This window comes from Nyctereutes procyonoides, unplaced genomic scaffold (genome assembly GCF_905146905.1).
Source record: "Nyctereutes procyonoides isolate TBG_1078 unplaced genomic scaffold, NYPRO_anot_genome, whole genome shotgun sequence".
NCBI lineage: Eukaryota > Metazoa > Chordata > Mammalia > Carnivora > Canidae > Nyctereutes > Nyctereutes procyonoides.
This window is the reverse complement of record NW_026575123.1, coordinates 1,273,264-1,290,313: the sequence shown is the minus strand read 5'-3', so window position 1 is coordinate 1,290,313 and position 17,050 is coordinate 1,273,264. Positions and strand designations below refer to the sequence as shown.

General features: G+C 38.1%; 1 protein-coding gene across 3 annotated transcripts in view; it reads left to right on the top strand.

The window, feature by feature from the left end:
* Window positions 1-10,395: 10,395 nt before the first annotated feature.
* The window catches only part of CLEC7A (C-type lectin domain containing 7A), a 30,415-nt gene continuing 23,760 nt past the window's right edge, over window positions 10,396-17,050 (top strand). For 2 of the 3 annotated variants that reach the window (XM_055336720.1, XM_055336719.1), the window contains exon 1: window positions 10,397-10,431. The gene's annotated coding sequence lies outside the window, so the exon portion shown is untranslated. Of the gene's footprint in view, window positions 10,432-17,050 lie in introns of all 3 variants that reach the window. The other variant, XM_055336718.1, reaches the window with a different exon arrangement.

The window sequence follows — 17,050 nt, the reverse complement described above, 5'->3', positions numbered from 1 at the left end:
ACTGGAGATGGTATTGTTATCATTTGTAATTTTAATCTCCAAATGTCTCTTGATGGTATATAGAATTATAATATTTTTTATAATAACCTTAAATCCTGAAACACTTACCTTTTCTAGTACTTTGTTTATGTGTGTGTGTGTATTCCATTGGATTTTTTACACAGATAATCATGTCATCTGCAAATAAAAACACTTTCATTTTTTCCTTTCTGGATAATTTTTATTTCCTTTCCTTGCTAGATTTCATAGACTAGATAGACCCTCTAGTAAACAATAAAAGAAAGTGGTGAGAGTGAAAGTCCTTATTTTTTCTTCATCTTGGAAGAAATATTTTGTTATTATCATTTTAATATCTCAAGGATTTGTATCAATGCAACTTCTCTCATTCTTGACATTGTTAATTTTTGTCTTCTTTTCCTAATTAGTTTGGTTTAGAAGAAAAAGTTCATTTTTCTTCTTGATGAAACTTTTTTTCATTGAATTTACTTTTTTTTATAAAAAATCATCTATGGCCTATGTTTTCTATTTTATTAATTTCTGCTTCAATTGATATATCTTTTTCATTCTTCTCCTTAATTATATTTTAATGTCTTCTTCTTTTTCTAGTTTCTTAAGATGAATGCTCAGTTCAGGGGCACCTGGGTGGCTCAGTTTGTTAAGCATTTGCCTTTGGCTCAGGTCATGATCTCAGAGTCTTGGAATCAAGCCCCACAATGGGCTTCCTGCTCAGAAGCCTGCTTCTCTTCCCTCTGCCTGCTTCTCTCTTTGCCTGTGCTTTCCATCTCTCTGTCAAATGAATAAATAAAAGTCTTTTAAAAAAAGATGAAAACTCAGTTCATTGATTTCAGATCTTTTTTTTTTAAAATACACTCATATTGTGTTATACATTTCCCTTTAAGCGCTAACTGTAATGGTATACAACAAATTCTGATTTTTTTTCCATATTCATTCAGTTCAAAATACTTGCTAATTTCCCTTTAATTTCTGCTATTTCATAACCCCCTCGGGAGCTTCTTATTCCTGGGTGAAATCTGAAACTGCTGCCTCTTTCTTACTCAAAGGGCAAAGAGAGGCAGGCTACTCCAGATTGGGAGGTGGCAGGTTTAATAAGCAAAGGGAATTTAGAGACAAGGCTTGTCTCAGGTATCAACAAGACTAGTTAATCCCCTACACACCTTCCAAATATTAAAAAATTTCTACAGAAGCCTTAACTGGGCTCAACCATGCACACCAGGCAGGTGTTCTCATTACCACAGCACTATGTCAAGACTATTTCCTTGGAGCAGCTCCTGGTAGTAGGAAAGGCAGACAGAACCCATATTTGAAAGACAGGGGAGGGAACAAGGAACCTCTGACTCCTGGTCCAGCTCATAGGTCAATTGAAGGTCATGTCTTTTTTGATGACCTTCCCCAAAACTCTACCCATCATAACTGGTTCTTAAAATCTCATGTACCCCTTCTTTTGCAATGTGCCATGAGTGGTCAGTATGGAGGTGGCTGTTTGGGTAGGTATCTGGCTCCACTGGAGGCAGATACCACAGCAGTAATATAGGTATACGTAAGAGAAAACATAGATTCAAACAATGATTCCAAAAAAAAAAATCAGTGACACATTTTTTTTTTTCTACCAAGAGACCCATGATCCCAACCATTGATTAACTCATTTGGAATGGGGGTTGGATCACTTAGGGCATTTATTTGTGTTATTCTATCATTTAATAAAGATGATACATTCTCAGATTTATTAAGTATGAACACATAACATTCTGGGTGGATAACACCACAGGTGCCTCCTTGAGAGACAGTAATAATGTCTAAGGCCATTCTATTTCTGAAGACTCTCATTAGAGTTATTTCAGCATTCAGTAAGGACAGGTTGTGTTGACTATCATTTAAGGCTTGATGGGTGAATTTAGTAAGAGCTTCTTTTTGTGCTGTAACATCCTCTAAACCAATGGGAAGCAAAGATAGTAGCCAAATAATGAACCAGTAGAAGACAGAATGTGCTCACCTGGCCTTGAGGAGAAGAAAGTTGGCAGTTTTAGGAACTGACATGTTTGTACATACCTCTGGGTGAAGCAGCGTTGTCAGGCATAAGGAGATGGACTAAAGACAGGATATGCCAGACTAGTACCCTATCTTCTCTCTTTCAATGATGCATGTTCCATTCCATGTATATATTTCAATAGGTCCATCTTGTATTGGGAAACATAATTTCAGCAGAGATTGAATAGTTTCCCCTCACCCAGAAGGTACAAAGCAATTCATCCATCTTGGGAGGATGTCTCATTGCAAATTCCAGTAGATAACTTTTTGGACTTTTTGCCCTCAGCAGCATGGAACATTAATCTAAAGATTAATCAGGTCAATGACTGTTTCCCAAGACTTCCATACTTTTCTGGGATTTGTGCCTCAGCCAGGGCCCCTAGTCTGGCATATGGAGTGACAGACCCTACTCGTTGATCATTCAAATGTATTAAAGTCTAGGGTGGTACATTAGCCCACCCAGTCAAGGTGATTTTATCTGTTAATAATTTAATTTGCTGTTTTGATATTTCATTTTTCCTTTCTACCAACCCTGCTGCTTGCCATTTACAGAGGAGATGGAACATCCAATATAAATTCTTTTTGCCCAGTGTTGTACATCATGAACTTTGGAATGTCACTCCTCACTACTGTCTATCCATGGTACTCAGCTTCTCTCATCCCCTAATTGTTGCAGCCTGGTTTGCCCAGTGGCAGGGGAAAGCTTGGGTTAGGTCAGACTCAGTGTCCACACAAACCATGGCATATTTAGAACCCTCACTCAGAGAAAGGGAGCCAATGTAATCAATTTGTCAATCCCTTATTGACTTAGAACTTTAGTGGATGCTCCCAGATTCTTTTGGCTGTTGTCCTGGACAGTAACAGGACATGCTGTTACTTGATTAACCAAGTCACTGCACTTCAAGGGCAATCCAGCATTCTTGACAATATGCTCTCCCACCCAGGCACTGTGGTGGTCACTCTTTCTATGCTCTATCTGCTCCAGCTATTGAAGGGTCAGTAGATAGGGTTGGTAACTGAGCTAGAGTATCAGCTTTCTGACTTCCATGGGTGTCAGTGATTTGTGAGCTGGGGCAGAGAAGACAGTGAAGAGTACCTCAGGCTCTTGCAGATGGACCCAAATGTCTTTTACATATCCTGCCTCCACAAGGGCTTATTTATGATCATTCATCCCCTAGCTTCTCATTGTCCAAGCCATAGGATTATTCCCGCTGGAACAGCCCAACTGTCAGTGCACAGGGATAATGACCAGGACTCATGAGTGATTATCAGACAGATTGCTTTGAGCTCAGCCCACTGGTTACTGCGCTGGTGGCTGCATGAGAGGCTCTACCTGGAGGAACACTGTGTGCATCATTAGGAGCTGTTGCTCTAGGAGTATATTGGGTTTCTACCCCCTTCCAGAGCTGGAACCAAAATCCTGGGAATACTCTTCCTATTTTGGGTCTCTGCCATAGTGCTCAACCCATCCCTTCTGGAGTCATACACACATGTAACTCAAATGGTAGCCCTGCTTGAGAGACATCCAGAACTTTAATCTACTTAACTAGAACTTTGGCTTTTTGCTCTGATCCTTAGTCCCATATACACCCTTTCTTTATGAGGCAGCATAAGGAATGGAGGCACTGAGCCAGGTAGAGAATAAAACCCCATAATCCCTAGAGAGGGTTGAACCTTATTAATGACAGCTTTGGGGGCAACATGGGTTTTATCCGACCAAACAACATCTCAAATCTGACAGCAGTGCCTGGGCCTTGAATTTTCTATAAGTCCATTACCGATCTTCTCCTTTACAGATACTCCAGGAAAGTCTGCAGAGTGTCCTGCAGCAGAGGCAAGTCTTCCCATGTTAACATTGTATCATCAATGTAAGGGGCCCATCTTACTGATATGGGGAAGGAGAACAGGGACAGGCTCCAGCTACTATCCCACGACACAGTGGGGATGTGCAGGCAGCTTTGGGGGAACACTTGAAAGGTTCATCACTGTCCCTCCCACATGAAGGCAAATTGATCTTAGTTATCAGAACCGTGTGCTTGTCAAAGTCTTTTTAATGAATCTCCCTGAATACAAAATGCTTTCCCAGGATTTTTTAAAAATTTATTTTATTTTTTTGCCAAAGCATCAGAGTAAAACAGTAACTGTTTGAAAATGACAAAAGACTTAAAGATGGCTATGGCTAAAGATTTGATGAGAGTTCATCATAATGAAATTGACAAGGAATTTGGTTATTTCTATGACATACATTTAAAAATTGTGATTGGTAAAGTTATACCAGGAGATATCAGATATTAGGAATTTTTTACAAATATACCCTCAAGAAAGTTTAGCATCACTTTTCAATGCTTCTCATGAAATTTAACATAGACAAAAAGTTACATAGTTGTTAAAAAAAAAACTTAGCTCTTTTAATAGAGAAGAAAAAAAGAAAAAAGAAGACTCAGTTTCTTAAGTAATAAAAAACCTGATAAAGACAAAACATGGAATCTTTATTTTCAAGGCAGATCATATTAAACATAAAGGAAAATCTTCATTTATAATTTCATATTCAGAGAAGACCGATAATAAATGAAAACTTTGTCCTCCTACCAGAAAGAAAACCAAATTTTCATTTTCCTATGGTTACTTTTGATATCAAAACTTTTTTAAAACAAACAAGCCTTACATAAATCAACTCCAATCTTAACTTGATTATTATTTTCTCAATATTCCTTTTCCAGAAACTTTCCACAACTTTCTAAACCCATTTAGTTGTCATTCCAAAATTCCAGCCATGTGTCGGGTACCCAGCTTTTCACTGATATTTGTGATCTTTTGGAGGCTATGGACTGGATTTGGGGCAAGGGAACTTCTACAGCATTGTGTATTTTTAAAAGCCTTTCTCCCTCTTTTTTTTCTCTTCAGTCTCTTTGGGCAATGGTTATCTCCTGGGTGTTTACATTTCAAAGACAAGGTAAGATTTACAACTCAAAAGGACACAGAAAGAATGTAAGTTTTCTCTTGGGAGTTTTGGGGTAATTGCCATTTAAAATTTTCTTTGTATAAAGAATCCCAAGTCATGGAGTATCTTATCCTTTCCTTCATCAATCACCATAATAGCCTCCTCTTCATTTTTATAACTTTCCCAGAAATTCACCTCTTAATCAGGCTTTGTCACCAATGTCTGGATCTCAATCATTAGCAGCCTGCACCCTCTAATCTTGCAAAACAGTGGGCTAAGCACTCTAATTGATTATCCTGCTCCCCCACCTTGGCTGCTGGCCCTCAAGCCAGCAGACTGGTGGACACCCACACATCCTCTCTAATGTCAGCTCTAATTTCTAACTCAAGTTGCAGCCTCTAGTTGGGCATTTGAGGCCAGCTGAGCTGCTCACAGTCAAGGCCAGCCCACTGCGGCAACCATATGTTCCTGCTTCCCTTCTTTGCCGCAGCGTGATATCCACAGTTTCTCCAATAAGCACATTACAGCAGCCAGAGCTTTCGGGGTGTCTCTGTAGTCAGGCAGTGGTCCACAAACATCTGACATGTGGATAGAAGACCCCACATAGAAGTCAATGGATTCCCTGAGGGTCCCTCTTGCCCGTGGTTTGTTTCTTCAGTCTTCTGGCTAGCTCTACAGTTGTTGGTTTGAAATCTTGGGAGTTTCCTCCACGTAGTCTGAAACCAGTTTCATATTAACCAAAGGCAGAAGGAGATGAAGGAAAGAGGCAGATCTTTCCAGATTGGTAGGTGTCAGGTTTAATAAGCAAAGGAAACTTACATACAGAGCGTGTCTTGGGTGGCCATAAGACCAGGGAATCCTCACGCCTACCAATTTAAAAGTTTTTGTAGAGACCTTAACTAGGTTCAATCACATATGCTATACAGCCATTCTCAACACCACTTCATCATCTCAAGCCTATGTCCTTGGAGCAGCCTCTGAGAGTGGGAAAAGCAAGAGGAATCCACATCCAAAAACAGAGAAGGCTGTGAGGAGCTTCCCAGAGGTTAGTTCACAGGCAACCTGGCAATTACATTTTTTTTTTTTTTCAAAGACCTTCCCCAACAACCTCTTTGATTAATTGCCTATTCAGGAAAGTGTTATTCAGTTTCCAAATATTTGGGGATTTCCAGAGATCATTGTGCTATAAATTTTCAATTTAATTCTATTCTGGGCAGAGAACAAACTTTCTATAACTTGATCATTTACATTTATTGAGACCTGTCATTAAATTTGTCATGTGTACCTAAGGAGAATATGCATCCTTCAGTTAAATGGAGTGTTCTAAAAATGTACATCAGATGTAAGTGGTTGATGACTTAGTTCAAATCTACTATATCTTTGATGATTTGGAGGCCAATTATTGTATCAATTATTGAAAAAGAAATATCTAAACATCTGACCATAATTATAATTTTGTCTGTTCCTCTTGTAGTTCTATCAGTTTTTGCTTCATATATTTTAAAGCTCTGATAATAGAGGCATAAATATTGTGGATTGTTATTCCCTCTTGGTGAATTAACCTCTATATCATTATGAGATGAACTTCTTTTAAAAAAATGATTTTATTTATTTATTCAAGAGAGACACAGAGAAAGAGAGGCAGACATAGGCAGAAGGAGAAGCAGGCTCCCCAGGGGAGCCCAATGTGGGACTCGATCCCAGGACCCCAGGATCACAACCTGAGCCAAAGGCAGATGCTCAACCACTGAACCACCCATGTGCCTCGAGATGAACTTATTTATCTCTGTTAATAATGTTTGCTATGTATCTATCTGTCTGAAATTAATATAACCATATAGCTACTCCTGGTTTTCTCTAAGTAATGTGAACATGATATATCCTTTTCAGGCCTTTTACTTTTAACATATTTTTTCTATATATACTTAGAATATGTTTCTTTTATGTAAAATATAATTGAGTCTTGCTATTTTATATAATTTGACAATTTCTGTCCTTTGGGTGTTTAAACCATTTACATTTAATGTGATTTTGATATGATTAGATTTAAATCTTTCTGATATTTTTTTTCCATCTGTCTCAACTTACCTTTGTTCCCTTTTCCTTTTCCTGTCCCTTTTATGGTTTTTAGGATTTTATTCATTTAGTTGAAAGAGAGAGAGAGAGAGAGCACGTATGCACACAGGTGGGGGAAAGGGCAGAAGGAGAGGGAGAGGGCAAGAAGCAGACTCCCTGCTGAACTCAGAATGAGGAGAACAAAGCCTGATGCAAAGCTCAATCCAAAGATCCTGAGATCATGACGTGAGTTGAAATGAAATGCCTAGCAGATGAGCCACCCAGCCATCCTTCCCTACCCCCTTTTGTATTAATTAACTACCCTATTTTTATCTCCCTATTCTCTTATTGGATTTTTCTCTTCATTTTGTAACTTCTATAGTTGTTTCAGTATTTATTATACACACGATGACTTATTATAGTTTACCTTGAAGTGATATTATACAATTTGATGTTTAGGAATAGAACCTTATAGCAGTATACTTCCATTTCTCTTCTCCTATCTGTAATGCCGATGTTATCATACATTTCGTTTTTGTATATGTTATAAACCAAAATACATAGTTATTATTTTTGCTTAAGGAGTAAACCATATTTTTTTTAAAAAAAGATTTTATTTCTTTATGAGAGAGAGAGTTTGTATGTTCAGGGGAAGGTTGAGGAGAGGGAGAGAGAATCTCCAGCAGGCACAGGGCTTAATCCCACAACTCTGGGATCATGATTTGAGCCAAAACCAAGAATTGGCTGCTCAAGGGACTGAGCTACCCAGGCACCCCAAGAGTAAATCAGCTTTTAGAGACATTTAAATAATAATAAAAAAACTATGCACTTACTCATGTAATTACTATTTCTGACGCTCTTCATTTTTTTTCTAGATTGACATTATCATCGTGTGATATTTTCATTTGTCTTGAAAGATTTCCTTTGTCATTTTCTGTTTCAAAGGTCTGCTTGTGATGAATTCTTTTTGCTTTTTGACCAAGATTGGCAAAATTTAAGCTATTAAGTTGTAAACTATTCAAATATGTATTCTGCTTCACCCTGGACCCCCCACACACTGTTCAGGGACTCCAATGACATGTATATTAGGTGACCAGAAGTTATCCCACAGTACCCTGCTTCTTTCTTTCCTTTTTTCCTTCCCTCCTTCCCCCTTTCCTTTCCTTCTTTCTTTCCTTGCCTTTTAAAGTTCTTTTCTCTCATGTCTCACATTTGATAGTTTCTATTGTTATATCTTCAAGTCCATTTATCTTTTCTGCTATCTGTCATTAATATCTTCCAGTGTGGTTTTCATCTTACACTTAATAGTTTTCATTTCCAGAAGGGTGCTTTGTTGTTGTTGTTTTTAAAGATTTTATTTTTACACAATCTCTATACACAATGTGGTGCTCAAACTCACAACTCAGAGATCAAGAGTCATATGCTCTATCGACTGAACCAGCCAGATGCCCTTATTGCTTTTAAAAGTATTTTCCATGTCTTTATGCAGCTTTTTAAATATATGAATGTATTAAGAACATATTAGCTATTTTCATTTGTGCACCTTTTAATTCTAACTATTTTAAGTCTGTACCTTTTAGTTCTAACCTATGGATTGGTTTTGGTTATTTTTTTTTCCTCACAATCTCATCTCCCATGAGGGTCATGTTTTTCTTTTCTTTTTTTTTATTTCTTTTTTTTTCTTAAAGATTTTATTTATTTATTCATGAGAGACACAAAGAGAGAGGCAGAGACAGACAGAGGGGGGGCCCAATTTGGGACTTGATTCTGAGATCTCAGGATCATGCCCTGATCTGCAGGCAGATGTTCAACCATTGAGCCACCCTAGGGAGTCATGTTTTTCTGACTCTTGGCATTACTGTTAATCTTCATCTGAAAGCTAGACATTGTTAATTTTACCCAAGTCAATGCTAGATATATTTGTATGCTAGAAATATTCCTAAATTTTATTGTGAAATGCATTTAAATTATATAGAAACACTGTTATGCTTCTGGTTATTCCTTTTATGACTGTTGGGCAGTGCCAAGGAAGTTTTCATCCTGGAGTTAACCGTTCTCCATAATCAAGGGGAGATTTTCTAAGGATTCTTCTTAGTGATCTATGAACTGTGTGCTCTTTCCCAGGGTGCTGTTGAGAAAGGGCACTATTGCTTAGCCTAGGTGAACACTGCGTATTACTTTCCCTGTTCTTGTTGGAGGATTCTTTTTCCCAGTTCTCCAGCAATTCCTTACATGCATGCTCTGATTTGTTCCCTGCTGATTGCTCATGGAGGACTCTCTGCAAATGTCTTGGGTTCTCTCTCTGTGCAGCTGATGGGGGAACACAGGGCTAGCTGAGGACAAAGCACAATCTTGGGGCAGCATATTGAGAAGTCCTTGAAATAAGCAGAGGGACATTCCTCTACAGACTCAACTGCCTTGATGTTCATACTTTGCTAAGGGCAGAAGGCAATCTTAACCCAACCCCAGGACCCTGTACGTCTACTTTAACATATAAAAATTGCTTTAGAAGTTTCCTTTATCTCTGAACTCCCCCCCCCCCCGCAAGATACACACTGGCAATCATCCCCCCATGCACATGGCCCACTGATATACATCTGAAGGCTCTCATGACTCAAGTTTTATTAGATGGCAATAAGTGACCTTTTCCCAATAATAGCTAGCCCCCTCAAGGTCTTGCAAACCTGGCTTCCAAAATTCCTTAGACAGTACGCTATTCTCAAACCCCTCCCAACTCCCAGGTATATAATCAGCTACCCCTCACAGTCCTGGGGCAGCAGATCTTCCTGTGCATGGGTCCTATCCCTATACTTTAAAGAAACCACCATTTGCACCAAAGATGTCTCAAGAATTTTTTCTTGGTCATTGGCTCCGGACCTCAGCCCATCAAACCTCACCTATATTCCAAAACTGCATCACTGCTGTTTTCTTGTGCTCTTCCCTGAACTCCTGCTGCCTTTGTCTTTCTCAATTCAGGTTTTTTCCAGTGTTGTCCTCAGTTCCTCTTCCTTGTGTGTGGCCTGCAAACTGTAAACATGACAGGCTGGGGCAATCACAGAACTCACCTTGTTTGTTTTCCATCTCCCATGAATCATGGCCCCTTGTTGTCTGATAAGCGATGTTTTAAAAATTGCTGCTTTATTATTTGCCTGCTTTGTTTCAGGCTTTCTTTCTTTTTTTTTAATATTTTATTTATTTGACAGAGAGAGAGAGAGCATAAGAAAGGGGAGTAGCAGAGGTAGAGGGAGAAGAGGGAAAAGCAGGCTCTCCATTGAGCTGGGAGCCAGACTCAGGGCTCCATCCCAGGACCCTGAGATTATGACCTGAGCCAAAGTCAGACACTTAACCAACTAAGCCCCCTAGGTGCCTCTGTTTGTTTCAGGATAAAGGTAGGTTTCATAATTAAGTACTTATGTTTTTCCTTCTGTTGGAGCTACTGATATCTCTGAACAAACATAGGTTGAGCTGAATGGATCTCTGGGAAAAAAAAAAATTCTAGTTAAAGACCAGAACATGAATTTCTTGCCTCTGTTTCTAGCAGTTTCCATTTCAAAGCTGATGACAGAGCTGTCTTTGTATGCCAAGCCGACAGTGCCTATGAGTCACCGTCCAGTCACAATTGCTATTTCTGTCTCTAGTTCTTACAGGCATCGGTGGTTTGTTTTCCTGAACCTTAGATTTAGAGGCAATTGACCTAATCTTATCAATTTTGGGGATCTCTCTCTTTTACTTAGTTTACATTACTGTTTCTTGATCCCAGTCATCAAAAACATATTCTTATCCTAGTTATTGTTTAATCAATTTAAACAATTTAAATCGATTTAAACAATAAAGTTATTGTTAAACCACTACAGCTTTTGGTCTGTAGTCTATTTATGTATAACCTGAAAGCAAAGGCTGGTTTTTACATTTTAAAAACTTTATTTAAAAAAATATGCAGCAGAGACTGTAAGTGATTTAAAGATTTATTTATTTATTTTTATCCGTGATAGACACAGAGAGAGAGAGAGAGAGAGAGGCAGAGACACAGAAGGGAGAAGCAGGCTCCATGCTGGGAGCCCAACACGGGACTCGATCCCGGGTCTCCAGGATCGCGCCCTGGGCCAAAGGCAGGCGCCAAACCGCTGAGCCACCCAGGGATCCCCCTGCAAGTGATTTAGAGTCTAATATTTACTCTCGTTCTTTGCAAAAAAGTTTGCTGAATCCTAATGTAATTCACTTCTTGTTTATGCCATGTTTATTTCTCATCAAAAAAGTGCACAAGGCCCCTGAAATTGGACTACCTAAGGTCAAATCCTAGTCTATTACTATCTCTGTTGTCAAAGGCAAGTTTTTAATATCTTATTATCTTGATTTCCTTAATTGAACTCTTTAATTGGATATCTTATTACCTTGATTTTCTTTATAGGAAGATATGAATCATGCTAGTAACTCATAGATCCTCATATCACATCTAGTAGCTCATAGATAGATAATTTAATGGGATAATGTTTATACAATTCTTCATATAGTGCCTAAGATTTGTTAAGAGATCAATAAATGTTAGCTATTTATAGTATTAGTTCATTTTCTTCCTGTCTTTATAAAGTCCTACAAGTGTTTCTGTTTTAAGAGTAGGTCTCAACCTATTACAACAAATTGGCCAAATAACAAGACTTTCTTAACCTACATTTAATTGTGTTTGTAAGTATTATTTAGAACTTTTTGTTGTTGTTGAAATAGTGTGCTGTGGAATGTACCCTGACTTGGCACTTGTTTTCTTATCCATAACAAAAATTACCGTTCAAAGTTCCTTCATTTCTACTTTGTAGAGATTCTTCTGAGTTAATTAGGGCTCTGCAAGGCATTTGGGTCAGTATGAGAATAGATGGTATTTAAGTGAATATTATTTCAAATACTGGGTTACCTTAGAATATTTCAGTTAAGCTGTGCTGGTTTGGAAACATGAGCAGAGTCTGCATGCTTTCCTAAATGTATCATTTAAGTTTTTACATTTTAGCAAGTAAAATGAGCAAATTTTAAATATCCAATCTTCATATCTTAATATCTCCAAATGTGCTTTCTTTGCACCTGCATTTACTTCCAACCTCTGCCTCTCCATGACCATTTATTCTCATCCTCAAAGTATGCATGGTATTAACTTGTCAAGGATTCCATGGACCAGAAAATTGATGGACCACTAGTTTCCTGGGAGCAAATTTTTTAAATGAGAGAGAAATAAGTGGTTCTGAGCATTTGCACAGTTGGGAAACTCAGAATTCTAAGTAGAAGTATTAGCCATTTGGCTTGTACCTGGACCATAAGAAAATCTAAATTATTAAAATGGCTCTTGGTTAGAACATATTTAAACTTAATGGTCCATGTTATATGTCAGTGAATAGTTACATGTTTCAACTCTTCCCTGGTTCTTTTACTCCATTAAGAGCACAGCTGTCAGATAATATATAACTCTACCATTAGAGAGTAGACAATCCAAAAGTAGTATAAATTATTTAAGTTCAGTAAAGCAGCCTATAAGACTGATAGTAGAAATCTACCTGGATATTTTCATAAATGTCAAATGATCTGCCTTTGCTAAGCTCTTTTTTCTGAGATATATAGGACCAAGTCTTTTATTTCTTTATAACAAATCTTGAACTTTAACAAAAAAATTTAAATGAGTATTTTTTAAAAATATGACTTAATATTTTTTTAAAAAATATTAAGCATGTGTATTACATTTTGGAAATAATGTAGGATACCTACTTAATATATAATTTTAAAATAGCTAATTATATATTTCAGTAACTTAATTACCAAAATAACAGTATTGGGATATTTTGTTTTCTCCAAGTTATTCTAATTTACTTTCACAGAGAAATGTGGTTTAAATCTTTTTCTCATTACTTTTTTCTTTTTTTTCTTTTTTTGGTTATTCATTCATTCAACAGCTCTCTTGAGTGCCTTCTTTCCTTAATACAAGCAGCATAGAGATCCCTGGGTGGCGCAGCGGTTTGGCGCCTGCTTTTGGCCCGGGGCGCGATCCTGGAGACCGGGGATCGAATCCCACGTCGGGCTCCTGGTGCGTGGAGCCTGCTTCTCCCTCTGCCTGTGTCTCTGCCTCTCTCTCTCTGTGTGTGACTATCATAAATAAATAAAAAAAAAATTAAAAAAAATACTAACAGCGTAAATAGTAATGGATATACACAGAGCCTATTTTCATGATGCTTACAATCTAGTGTGGAGGAAGAAAGTCAACAATTAAATAAAAAAGAACTACATGTATAAAATTTTATTCATTTATTTAACATGTGCGAGTACAACTTTGGTCTTTGGGAATTAGTAGTGAGCAAGACAAGGTCCCTGCCCTCTGGAAACTTATGATGGCCAAAAACTAAAATTTAGTGGTGTCTGGGTGGTTCAGTTAGTTAAGTGTCCCACTCTTTGTTTCAGATCAGGTCATGATCTCATGGGTCATGAGAGCTGGGCTCCATGCTCAGCTGGGAGTCCACTTGAAGATTGTCTATCTCTCCCCTCCCCCTCAACTTGTGCTCTCTGCTTACTCTCTAAAAAATAAATAAATCTTTTTCAAAAATTAAATAAACATATATGGCAATAATATATATGCCTTTAAGCAGAATGAAAGTCGTATTTTTATTATGAATCAAGTAAAGCCTGCAGAAATTCTTCGGTTTTACTCATGAGTGAATAAAATAGATTAACTTTCTCTAACTTGTCTTGAAATTCCCATTGAAACCAGCAGATGGCACCATCACCTCGTTCATTCCGGCCTAATTTTGCTAAATGTTTTTAATTTACACTGACTACTCAGATCACACACCCCATGGAATCTGCTTTTAATTTTTAGTTATCCTATACTGCTCTCATTTGCCATCCAAGGTTCCCAACAGAGATTTAAGACCCATCATCCTCATATTACTGGTGAGGAAATAAGCAGGAAAAAAAATTAAACGACATATCTAAAGTCAATCAGTGACAGAACAGGAGCGGCCAGGCACCATGATGGGGAAAGGTCACTTACTACCGTCTAATAAAACCTGAGTCATGAGAGCCTTCAGATGTATATCAGTGGGCCATGTACGTGGGGGGATGATTGCCAGCACATATCTTGGGGGGGGGGCGGGTTCAGAGATAAAGGAATTTTCATGTTAAAAAGTAGACATACAGGGTCCTGGGGTTGGGCTAAGATTGTCTTCTGCCCTTAGCAAAGTATGAACATTGAGACAGTTGAATCCATAGAGGAATATCACTCTGCCTGTTTCAAGGACTTGTCAATATGCTTTGTCCTCAGCTAGTCCTCTGTTCCCCCATCAGTAACCTAATGCAAATAAACAAATAAACATACAAAAAATGTCTCCCAATTGAAAATGACACCAACTGTCCTTTGTTTTCCTTTGTTCTCCACAGAAAATTTAAAGACAACTTGGTCGTGATTTGGGACTAGAAATTAGGATTGCCAATACTTGGGTTCTTTCAGAAGGTATATAATTGCTTGTTTTCTTTTTTCCCCTTAATTAGACATAACTCTGGAGACACTATACTAGACATTGGACAAAGAATGCCTATAAAGACAGAATTCTTGTATTTTTGGAATTTATAAACAAGCTGGACAATAGATTTGGATAATTTTAGGCTACATGTGAAGGTGCAAATATACATTTTACACATATATTATTACTTTTAAAAGTTTTTAAGTAATTTATACATTGACCTAAATATATTTATTGGTAACATGCAATGAATCAGAACCTAGTGAAAGGAAAAAAAGAAGAAGCTAGTGTAAGTTTTTGAACTGTTTCAATGAATAAGACAAACAAAATTCTGAACTCATGGAGCTTACAAACATGTGAACAGGAGGAATCTAATTATAAAGATGAGTGGTATTCAAATAGTGTGAAGTGCTTTTGTTTTTTTTTTATATATATAAATTAATTTTTATTGGTGTTCAATTTACCAACATACAGAATAACACCCAGTGCTCATCCCGTCAAGTGTCCCCCTCAGTGCCCGTCACCCATTCACCCCCACCCCCCGCCCTCCTCCCCCTCCACCACCCCTAGTTCATTTCCCAGAGTTAGAAGTCTTTATGTTCTGTGTCCCTTTCTGATATTTCTCACACATTTCTTCTCCCTTCCCTTATATTCCCTTTCACTATTATTCATATTCCCCAAATGAATGAGAACATACACTGTTTGTCCTTCTCCGGTTACTGTGGCCAAGTTCAAAAAGGGTGTTGCCTGAGTTCTCCTCTGGGATTTTGATGGAATCTTGTCTCACATTTAGATCTTTCATCTATTTTGAGTTTATCTTTGTGTATGGTGCAAGAGAGTGGTCCAGTTTCATTCTTCTGCATGTGGATGTCCAATTTTCCCAGCACCATTTATTGAAGAGACTGTCTTTCTTCCAGTGGATCGTCTTTCCTCCTTTATCGTATATTAGTTGACCATAAAGTTCAGGGTCCACTTCTGGGTTCTCTGTTCTGTTCCATTGATCTATATGTCTGTTTTTGTGCCAGTACCACACTGTCTTGATGAACACAGCTTTGTAGTACAACCTGAAATCTGGCATTGTGATGCCCCCAGATATGGTTTTCTTTTTTAAAATTCCCCTGGCTGTTTGGGGTCTTTTCTGATTCCACACAAATCTTAAAATAACTTGTTCTAAGTCTCTGAAGAAAGTCCATGGTATTTTGATAGGGATTGCATTATACGTGTAAATTGCCCTGGGTAACATTGACATTTTCACAATATTAATTCTGCCAATCCATGAGCGTGGAATATTTTTCCATCTCTTTGTGTCTTCCTCAATTTCTTTCAGAAGTGTTCTATAGTTTTTAGGATATATTTTGAGAACCATTTGAATGGTAAATGGTTCTCCAACCTTTTATTTTCAGGTTGTAGGTGTCTTTCTGTCTAAAATGAGTCTCTTGTAGACAGCAAATAGATGGGTCCTGTTTTTTTTTTATCCAGTCTGTGAACTTCTTCTTAAAGGGGAATTTTAAGAGTCCCCCTTAAAATTTCTTGCAGAGCTGGTTTGGAGGTCACATATTCTTTCAGTTCCTGCCTGTCTTGGAAGCTCTTTATCTCTCCTTCCATTTTGAATGAGAGCCTTGCTGGATAAAGTATTCTTGGTTGCATGTTCTTCTCATTTAGGACCCTGAATATATCCTGCCAGCCCTTTCTGGCCTGCCACGTCTCTGTGGAGAGGTCTGCTGTTACCCTAATATTCCTCCCCATGAAAGTCAGGGACTTCTTGTCTCTTGCTGCTTTAAGGATCTTCTCTTTATCTTTGGAATTTGCAAGCTTCACTATTAAATGTCGAGGTGTTGAACGGTTTTTATTGATTTTAGGGGGGGATCTCTCTATTTCCTGGATCTGAATGCCTGTTTCCCTTCCCATATTGGGAAAGTTTTCAGCTAGGATTTGTTCAAATACATATTCTGGCCCTCTGTCCCTTTCGGCGCCCTCGGGAACCCCAATTAAACGTAGGTTTTTCTTCCTTAGAGTGTCATTTATTTGCCTTAATCTGTCTTCATGGTTCTTTAATTGTTTATCTCTTTTTTCCTCAGTTTCCCTCTTTGCCATTAACTTGTCTTCTATGTCACTCACTCGTTCTTCCACCTCGTTAACCCTCGTCGTTAGGACTTCTAGTTTGGATTGCATCTCATTCAATTGATTTTTAATTTCTGCCTGATTGGATCTAAATTCTGCAGTCATGAAGTCTCGTGAGTCCTTAATGCTTTTTTCTAGAGCCACCAGTAGCTGTATAATAGTGCTTCTGAATTGGCTTTCTGACATTGAAGTGTAATCCAGATTTTGTAACTCTGTGGGAGAGAGGACTATTTCTGATTCTTTCTTTTGAGGTGAGGTTTTCCTTCTAGTCATTTTGCTCAGTGCAGAGTGGCCAAAAACAAGTTGTATTGGAACACGGGGGAGTATCACTGGTCCGTCCAGCTGGTCTTCTGGGGGAGGGGCCTGCTGTGCTGATTTTCAGGTGTTAGCACTTGGG